An 8,920-nucleotide genomic window follows, 5' to 3' on the forward strand; every position below is an offset into this window, starting at 1 on the left:
TAACCATGGTTTTTGGCGTATTGATTACCAATTTTATAACCACAGTTTTACTACAAATACAATGGTTAAATTATAATTGGTGTAGGAAAACCACGGCTAATTTGTGCTTACCATAACCATGTTTTGTTTTGTTTTTTGTAGTAAAAACCACGATTAAGTTTTAATAAGGGGTATTGAATATATCATAAAATTATACATACAGTACCATAGTATATATATTAGGAAATTAGGGTTTTATTAGGATTAGGGTTTGGTTTTGGGTTACTGCATCTAATTATGTATATTATTCTGTTATTACTACAGGAAGAACATGTAACTTGTAACAAAGACACTGTAAAATAAAGTGTCAATGCTGTATATGGCACATATGAATTAAATAGCCTACTATCTGATACATACTTTACTATGATACTACAGTATTTTGTTGTCAGGGTAGTTGCCTATATTTACTAGTAATGCACTTTTTATGCTCAGAACTGGCCCAAGTATGGTAGGTGTGTGTTCTCATTTACTCTTTTACAGCTCCTGATGGCTCTTTTGATCTTTTGTTCAGCAGGGCCCGAGATTACCCGCGTGTGGGGTTTATGTGACCCATCCTTGCGATTAAATCTAATTGATGGGATAAAGAGCCGGACGTGGGCTGAAGGAGGCGTTTGATGTGGCAGCTGGAGATCGTGAGAATGAGGAGAGGCAAAAGCCTCGGCTCCAGTCACTCATTCACTCACTCACTCATCACATCCCCGTCTCCGTCATCCCCCCCTTTCTGATGGACGGGACCCCCACACTCCGCTCCGGGCTACACATACAGGGATGTGACACTGGTGCGCATCCCGCTGTCAGTCGCGCAGCAAAGTGGCACGCGTGTCATTTTCACTGACAGACGCGCTCGTCTGCCTATCCACGCTCCTCCGCTGCAAATGCGAGACATGACTGTATACTGATGGAGCCACGTTGCAAACAAGACAGCGCAGCAGAAATAAACACATCTTGAGCAATGCGATCTGATCTGGAGGATAGGGAGGTGTTCAGAGAGGGACAGAGAGCACTTACGCACAGGGACACTTGGGTAACAGCTTTGTTTTTTCCCCTTTATCTGCAATACTGGACTTTTGGGATGAGATTTTATCTTTAGCTAGCCTATATGATTAACTAAATGGGAAAATTAGGGTTTTAGAAAAGTGCTGTGATTATCCAGGATGCCAATTATGTTTAGTTTTTTTTAAGTAAATGTACTTTTCAACCGCCCCACAACATTTCAGTAACTAAAGTTAGATTAAGTTAGAGTCGCTAAAATCAATAGCTAAACGCGCAAACAAAATCGTTTGACTATAGTGAAAATTGCTGGCTCGCTGTCTATCAGGAAAATTATTCTTCATCAGCAAAACAGAAGTATTGATTTGTACATTACAAATGTACAGCAAATAAATAGTCTTTTGCCGAAAACAAAAGTTGAAAGTTAGCTAACTGCTCCTTTGGCACCAAAAAAGGCAGCTGCGACGACCTAGGCGTACCTCAAGAACGTTTGTGAACATTTGGTTTTACAGTTTTAGAGCTGGAATAACTGGAATTACATTGTAAAAGTAATCTGTAAAATTACGGTAAAAAATTAGCAGCTGTGGTTGCCAAAATTTTACCATTAAAAATACGGTAGCAACATTTTAGGTTTAATGGATATATAACTTAAATTTACATGTAAAAACCTTGATTTCATCAACTGATATAGTGTTAATATAACAACCTATTGAAGTACTGAAATCTGTTTTGTACCATTGTAATTTACTGATAACCACCAAAAGCAGATGTGATGAGAGTCACATGACAAACCAAGGCTCATCACAAGCAACATTTAAATACTAACAGTAGGTGCACAGTGTCATTCACACAAACACTAAACACCATCATGGTAACACACATGAAACTAAAATAATGCAATAAACATTCATATAAAGACATTAGATGTAACATACAACCCTAATGTACACAACTGATGAGAAAACTAAAAAGAAACAGTTATTTCAATTAAAAAAAAAAACATCAAATGTGAAATGTAGTGCAGGCAATTCTGGGAATATCAATTTACAATTATTCACTGTAAATTATGTTCTTTCTCACTTCCAAAATCTGTATATAACATAAAACTACATGTAATGTCCAATACAGTTTTTCACCATATATAGAACAGGAACTTACCGTTAACCAATTAATAGGTTTTTACTGTAGTATTTGAACAGTCTTTTACCAATAAAATCAGTGTCATTGTGCTAGTAGCCTATATAAATTCTGTGATTTTTAGAAAGATTTTAGAGCAGATATATTTGTCATATATATATATATATATATATATATATATATATATAAAATCCTATTAGAACATGCATTTTAGATATAAACATATTATTACACTAATTTTCTAATATTTATAATTGATTATTAAGGTTTTAGATCATATATGGTAGTGTAAGTTAGAAGTGTGTAATACACCAGCTGGACATTGGCATCAGTGTATTTATTTCTATAAATCTTTGATTATTAATAGGGGTTTAGAGCACATCTGTTGTAGCGTTTTTATGCTACACTGGACATAGACTATAATCTCATTCCACGGTTTCGCTGCAGTTTGGCTATTGATTATTTTTCTAATTATTTTGTCAATATTGTGATCTTACAGGCCATTAGGTATGGCTTTTTTTCTCCATTGCAGTTGGGGATATTTTTGGAGACACATAACACAGGCTATTTAAAAATAAGTGCTCTACTAATGAGAAATAATTCTTTTGTTCTTTTAAAAACAGCCATTGACATAAGCTTGCTGACGGATGCTGATGCTTTCAATACCTCAGAGACCAATGATGAATTACTGCAGACACACAGCGCTGAGCATGCAAATATGTCCAGCTACTCTGATATTGCAGCAGGGGAGGACAATGTGCTTACATCTTAAAAAAAAAGACACCCTGTTTGACTGTCTCACTCTGCATTAATTTTGTTCATGATGATTAAAAATTTGTCTCATTAATTTTTAATTCATCATGTGTGTGTGTGTGTATGTGTGTGTGTATATATATATATATTATTTTCCTGTTTCTTGTTATCCTTCTTAACCCATTTGCTTTTGTGTCATTCGTCAATGAATATAGTCTAGAACATAGTTTAAAAAGCACTTCATTTGAGAGACAGATAACGAAGAGCACTTCCTCTATGTTTTTTCATTGCTGTTGCTCTAGGGCCATATGCAAAGCAAAACGGATCCACGTTTGTCTCTAAAATGATTAATTCAATTTCAGAAGCATTTAGCAATATTTTTTTTTGCAACAAACAACTTATTGTTATTCCTTTACTTGTAACTTTCAACTAGAGTTAAAATGTGGGATGAAGATTTATCTATGTGCAGTATTATGTGTGTGTGTGTGTGTGTGTGTGTGTTAATAGTAAAATTAAGCATCAGTGTTTTGTGGTTTGGTATTGGGTTTGAGGATTTGTTAGACTAAGTTAGATGACGGTGAAAGAGAGATCAGAGTTTAGTTTATGCAACACCTTAAGGGATGAAAATGTTCTTTAGCCTGATGGTCCGTGTTTGTATGCGTCTATGTGGCTTCCAGATGGCAGGGAAGAAAACAGACTGTAGCTGCAGTGAATGGAATCCCTGATGATCTGGAGAGCTCTTTGCCGGCAGCGATGGTTGTTCAGGTCTTCAATGGCCAGTAGCCGAGTTCAGTGACGCGCTGGGCAGTTTTGACTACCCGCTGAAGGGCTTTCCGGTCTGAGGATGCGCAGCTGTCATAGCAGACTGTGATGCAGCAGGTCAGAAAGCTCTCGGGAAGTTCTCAAGAGCTGGGTGGGTAGATTGAGTTTGAGATGGGTATTATTTGAAGATGTGCAGTAAACGGTAACTTGAATCTTTCCTGTCCTTTATTATGTTACATTATACTGACAGACCCAATACACGATTATCTAATGTATGCTTGTGTACATTACACATAATCATATAATGAGGTGCATGCATGTCCTTGAATATGTTTTTTTAGGATTTACTAAACAGTGTGTGAGGAAAATTATGTTTGTGATGTATTTGTTGTTGAAGAATTGATACATATGTTGGCCTGTCCAATAGCCACAAATCAACTTTAATTACTCCATCAGCAAGGATACTTAATTGCAAAAATGCATTTATGTCACCAATGATGGATTTTTGGTAAAAAATATCCTGCAAATCTTAATAAGTACACCTTTCACCTCAATCAAAACACTCAACCTTGAGCCTTCACTCAATCTTCAGACTGGTTTGAAAGACACACAATACCTTTCAGTATGCAAATTTCTAAAGCATAATGCCATAGCTCTTTTGTAGTTACTGGAAGAATGAGACACACATACACTTTCTCTCATTTTCTCTCCCTCTCTGAACTATCACAGAAAACGCAGGACAGGCCTACCTGAAGATGGAGTCGATGTGTCTCGGACGTCATGTCTCCTGTCAGACGTGTAAGCTGAGAGACAGGAATGGCATGGCCGGTGAAGCCCCAGTGAGCAGGAGGGGTCATCCTTCAGCTCAAAGACAGGCTGAGAGACAGCCACATGGCACAGATCTCCAAATGACAGCCTGTCACTGGCAGGAGATCCACCATACGGCCCTGTCACCTCTCACCTGACTGAACTGGGCCCACTGTATTCTCGCGCTGAGGGGAAACTGCATCACTGTCAAACTAATGGTGGTTAAAGGTGAAAAATTTCCATTTTTACCATAAGCCCCATCTGTACATTTATATTTTAAGATCAAGACTTAATTATCTATTCAGAGCGGCCTATGACCGTGCCTCTGCTGTCATCCTGGAGAGGAAGTTGGATTAGTGGAAATGTGAATGTGGTCTGGTCATATTAAGGAAACATTTCTCAGTGAAAATGAAATGTCTTTTAATAGTGGAGACTGGGGCAAGTTGTCACCGTTATATAGAATATTTCATGCTGAATATTTAGTGAATATTTCTCAGGCTAGGTTTATTTTCTTGACCATGGACGAAAACGATATAGTTTTTAAAATCTTACGAATTTATAGCACAGTCAACATTACAAAACATTGACAATCTGTCAGCATCCAGCTTTTAAAGTGACAGACAAAACTGAAACACCGCTTATAATCAGTGTTGGGGAAAGTTACTTTTAAAAGTAATGCGTTATAATATTGTGTTACTCCCTAAAAAAGTAACTAATTACGTTACTTAGTTACTTTTTATGGAAAGTAATGCGTTACGTTACTTTTGCGTTACTTTTTAAATATGAGCAGGGCTTGTTTTTAATACAAGAAGTTCTAATCATAGCAAATGTAAAAGCCCTTTCACACTAAAAAGTGTAATGAATAGACCTCATTACACTTTTGCTGAAGGAAGAGTGAATTCACGTCTGTGCAGTAGAATGCAGGAGAAGAAGGTTCAACACTCTTCAGCAATAAAAAAAAACAACGAAGCACAATTGTTAGTTTATCTAAAGTCATTTTTGCTGCTTAGTATGGTTGAACTGGATCATATTCTATATTAATCTCTGCATTTGTTTTAATTCATTTTGATGAATACTAAATCTTTTTTTGCGAGTGAAATGAATTAATGCACATTCACATTTAGTCTAGAACTACAGTAACAGCATGACACAGCGCACTGTACGTCAGTCAATAAATGGGACAAAAGTAACTGGCGTTACTTTTTTGAAAAAGTAACTCAGATATTTTCTTGTAAATTAAAAAGTAATGCGTTACTTTACTAGTTACTTGAAAAAAGTAATATTATTACGTAACTCGCGTTACTATGCGTTACCCCCAACACTGCTTATAATACACAGAATGTTATTGTGTTAATGCTAATGGTTATTGTTGTGAACGGACCTTAAATCATTGGCTTCCAAAAAGGTCCAAAAGAGTTATTGCCTGCAAAAGACAAAAAAGTTCCAATATTTGGTCGAACAGTTCCCATGGGGAAACCATGCCGTTCCGTGTCGATCCAGGTCAGTGGTCTTTTCCCAATGTGTTGCTAGGTTGAGAATGTACGTAAACTCAGTGACGCACGAGTTTGCGACGGCATGATACTGTAGGTAAATATTGGAGGGAGGATGGCACGCTATGTTGGAAAATAACATCATAGAAAAAGGTAGAAGTTCCCCAACTAGCTGCAAACTATTTTAATTTACATTTATTTATCCACTAGCACGGTTTACTGTAGCTAACCATGTCAAGAAATACAGGCCAAGAATTCTTTGTAACCGTACTGTTCCAACCATGTTATATAAGCCAATAAGCCGCAATAAGCCACAAGAAGCCAAGGTTTACAGTGAATTTATAACAGCTATAACGCGTTGTCCGCGGAGTGCCTAAAACCCCCTTAGTTAATATAAATTCACTGTAAACCACGGCTTCACGGGGCTTATTGCTTTTATAAAACGGTTATTCCATATATGTAGCAAGGTTTCACAAAATAAAACAAAGCAAAGAAAATGTAACGCTATTAATAAAAATATGTTTCTATATTATTCTAAAAATATTATCCACCAAACAATGTAGTTCCTCAGAAATGGTTGTGGTTACAACAAAGTGGTTGCCGAGCGACACACAGATGCAAAGAGGTGTATGTTTATAGAATAATTTACAACAGCTTCGAAAGTGGCTCAACCAATCAGAATCAAGGACCGGAACTATCCGTTTTATAAGTGTTCTTTTACCGCGTTCAGAATCATTCGCCCAGATGGTCAGTAGCCCCTCACTGCAAAACAAAGATCCAGGGGGCGGGGTTGGATCCACATCTAGGGGTGGAGATAGTAGGTTTAGGGGTGGAGATGGGTGGGTTTAGGGATCAGGGGGTGGAGACGGGTAGATTTAGGTATATGTAAGGTGGGAGGAGTTGGATCTGGATCCAACCTCGCCCTTTAAATCTTGTGTTCTGCAGTGAAGATAAAAGCACTTGGTTGTCTCATTATGGGGTAAGTTGTCACAAAGAGAACTGGCCAATTATCTAATTGTTGGGCATTTAATGAGTTTTCAGCAAAATATAAACACTAAAATAATATAAAAGGCCAAAACAACATATAACGTACAAAACAATTGAACACATGTGACAACTTGCCCTAATATATGTGCAATATGACCTGTTGGATAAAATCATTTATCTGTTTTTTTTTTTTTTAATGTGGGGTAGTGTGATTTTATCATGTTTATTTTTAGGCATCAACTATAGCAAAAATATTATATTTTAGTATAGAATTACCCAAATATTATTCAAATGCAGGGAAGGAATTTATGAACTAGGTGTTATGAAACCAACTAATATAGAATCTTTGTGACAACTAGACCATGCAGTCTTCCCTGTTGCATAAATTGGCCACACAATTATGTTCCCAATGAAATGCAGGTTGTTGTATTGGAGGCAATTCTTGTTTCATTTTACAGCCTACTTCAATTACACTGAATTATTGCAGGGTTAAGAATAAACGACCTGATTGTGTCATTGATTAAGGAGTGATCAACACTTCCTAGAGGAAAGGCTTGTAATCTCTCTGCCTGATCAATACTGAGTCAGAATGAATTGTTAAAAGCAGTATTTGCAGATACTTTCACCAGTTTGTTTTAATCAACATCATCGCTTTCTCTCTGTTTTTTAACATTTATAATACACCCAGGTGCTGCCATCCCCAACGCATTCACCTCACCATAGATCTCTTCAAAACAGATTTGTGAGTCTATCCGAGACAAATAACCGGAGTTGGAGAAGGTGAGCCATGCTGTTTTGACACACTGTTAGAACATGATGTTACAGAGTCAGACACCTGACTTGGGAAAAAGGTCATCTGTTCATCATAGATCAAAGTGGAGGACAGCACCTCTCAAAACAGTGGCGGAAAGCGGGCAGGATGAGATAAAATGAAATCTTCACAACAGGACTGATGGACATGTGGCTCAAATACACCCTCCTGTGAGCTGTAGGGAGGGTGGGTGTCCTGCTGGCAGATGTCCCTTCTAGTTTCAGATGCTGCTTGACAAGATTGCTCTGAGGTGGGAAGACCAAAGCGGTCTGGGTAATGAGACAGTTGCCTCCTTAATGTTTGCCCTGACATCGTTGCACAAGCACAAAAATGAGAAGACATATTTAGTTACGTCCTTTTGAGTATTTTAAAGTGCTAAACAGAATAAACTTCAAGTAACAGACGTATTTCCAGAAATCAAACAATGAGCAATGAAATAACATTTGCTGCATTTACAACAACCATTACATTTCATAATAACAAACCGATTTCGATTGATTATACACTATTTTCTTTTGCTTGTTTGCAACTGTGTTGTGTTTTGTACAACATATCCGTTTGTTCCTCAATCAACAAACCCTCTCCATCCCATTCAGTGAGGACCAATACAAGGATGTCACTGGCAGACCTTGCCTTGCATTTGATTTATGTTGCTCTAAAAGTAAAAATCAAAGATCCTCTCTAATGCAGCTCTGTGGCAGTGGGATGATATATGATGCAGCCGAGCAGTTAAATGAGAGCACTATGTCTCTGCCTGCGTTTTAATGGCATGGTCAGAACTCTGACCCCACATCTGAATGACTTTACAGTACTTAAAAAGACATCCTCAGACAGTGCTAATTTGTAAAAGAAGCTTGTTTTGACCATGCAGTTTTGATTACTCAAGAGACTGTTTACAGGAAATACATGCACAACATTCTTAATATATACTATATTAGTTTTCAGTAGAATTTGTCCTTAAGTGGCTTAGAATAGCAAAACATTGAGAAACAAAAAAATTAATTCCTGTAGCTTCATTGCATAATTTCATTGCTCATTGTTTGATTTTTGCAAACAAGTCTGTCACATTAAAATATTCAAAAGACGTTAATGATTCAGATTTGTCTTTTCATTTTTTTCCCCTAAAAAAACATTGAAAGAA

Source organism: Barbus barbus (genome assembly GCF_936440315.1).
Source record: "Barbus barbus genome assembly, chromosome: 23".
Taxonomy (NCBI): domain Eukaryota; kingdom Metazoa; phylum Chordata; class Actinopteri; order Cypriniformes; family Cyprinidae; genus Barbus; species Barbus barbus.